The sequence below is a fragment of the Nematolebias whitei genome, chromosome 6, assembly GCF_014905685.2.
Source record: "Nematolebias whitei isolate Nwh7 chromosome 6, NemWhi1, whole genome shotgun sequence".
NCBI classification, from domain to species: Eukaryota; Metazoa; Chordata; class Actinopteri; order Cyprinodontiformes; family Rivulidae; genus Nematolebias; species Nematolebias whitei.
Window position 1 is genome coordinate 8,940,026 of NC_056503.1, and position 1,620 is coordinate 8,941,645.

Consider the following 1,620-nt stretch of genomic DNA (forward strand, 5'->3'; position numbering starts at 1 on the left):
AACCTTTCTTACATCTACTCTAGATACAGCCACACACAAAACTAAAAGTCTGTACCTCACGTATGTTTCAAGTTATCAAGCACATGCATGGACGGACTAACGGACACTTTTTCCCAATTCCTCCTTTTTGCTCCGCGAAATAAATGTTGCTTTGTAGAAAAGGAAAACAGTTCAGTTTAAGATTAAAATCCATTAAAACATCTTTATTTCCCTGAAAACAACTAAATGACGATTGTCAGAGCACGTTTTTTTTGGTTTTTTTTACATTTATCTGCACTTTCGTCTAACATTAGCCTCTACATTGACTCTTATATAACGTTTAAATAAATACAACAATTTCCCTTCTAAAGCCTCTTTAAGAAATCCATTTATTTGATTTGTCTGACGCCAGCAGCTGTGTAAATCAGTGTGCAGCCATTAGCAAAAAGCTTTACAGCCTTATAAAGTCTTTTTGCACTCAGCAGCTTAGAGTTTTTTTTCTCCTGAACAGCTCTGACTTCTTCAGAGGTCGTGCACGAGGTTGTTACGGGTCAGGAGCTCTCTGTCAACAGGGTGTAAGGTAACACAACAGCGTTATCTTATTTCCTGCTTTTACTTCGGCATGCCATAGAAAGTAAAACTCATAAAGCTGCTCGTCTGTGAAGCTCTGCTTTAAGAGACAGAGATGATTACATGTGAGTGACTAACGCAGTTCAGTTTAACTCTGGGTTTGATGTATTGTTTGTTAAAGGCAGGAACGTAGTTCGCTCAGTCATTAAAACAAGGAAGCAGCTGCCAAACAAAACAAAAAGGAAGTCTCCCCGTCGGGGAATCGAACCCCGGTCTCCCGCGTGACAGGCGGGGATACTTACCACTATACTAACGAGGAGTTAGCGCACACTCTGCATAAGACTGAAGAAATAGTAGAAACACTAAGAGAGTTTCATAAACGTGACTTCACATGTAAAGGCTAACGTCCGCCTTGCGTTTTTATTCAGTTCAATATATAAATCACACATTTTATAAGAATAATGGCAGGAATATTTGTAGCATTTTCTACTTTGGTTTATATATCAATGGCATTCTTTGTACAAGTATGGCAAACATTTTAAATAATAAAAAATAACTAATAAATTCCAACATGTTTTCAATGTTTGAACATCCTGAGTTCTACTTTGCTGTGAATTATGAGCAGAAATAAAGATTTTAATGAAGGGTGTTTTACATAGGCACATAATAAAACTATTACAGCTCAAGAAAGTGCTAAATTAAAAGCCTTCTAAACGAGATGATAAATCAAAAGTTTATAAACAAGTTTTTTTTTATATATATATATATTTCATGAAGAAAACAGACACCAGACACAAACTGTGTTAAGAAAAAGACTAGACTTTGTGCTGTAGGTTTTAGATCTGTTCTAAAATGTTCAATACAAAAAGATCTGTGTTATACTGCCCTCTTGTGGAGCAAGACGATAAAGAAAAGCGTGAGTGTGGACGAAAAGACGTGCGTGTGCGCTACACTTACCTGCACGCCGTCTGTGCAGCTGATATACAGTTTCAGATTAAAGTAGTCTGGTCTGTTCTCCTGCCAAAGCTGAACAACAAACAGGGGAGTCAGTATTTACTGCACAGACAGGAG

General features: G+C 37.3%; 1 protein-coding gene and 1 non-coding gene across 2 annotated transcripts in view; one reads left to right on the forward strand and one right to left on the reverse strand.

Moving 5' to 3' along the window:
- The window catches only part of LOC119411511 (NADPH oxidase 4-like), a gene marked incomplete at its 5' end in the record, with an annotated part of 10,384 nt that overhangs the window by 7,089 nt on the left and 1,675 nt on the right, over positions 1 to 1,620 (forward strand). The window lies entirely within an intron of this gene.
- On the reverse strand, positions 797 to 868 carry trnad-guc. Its single transcript has one exon. It is a non-coding gene; the product is annotated as a tRNA-Asp (tRNA).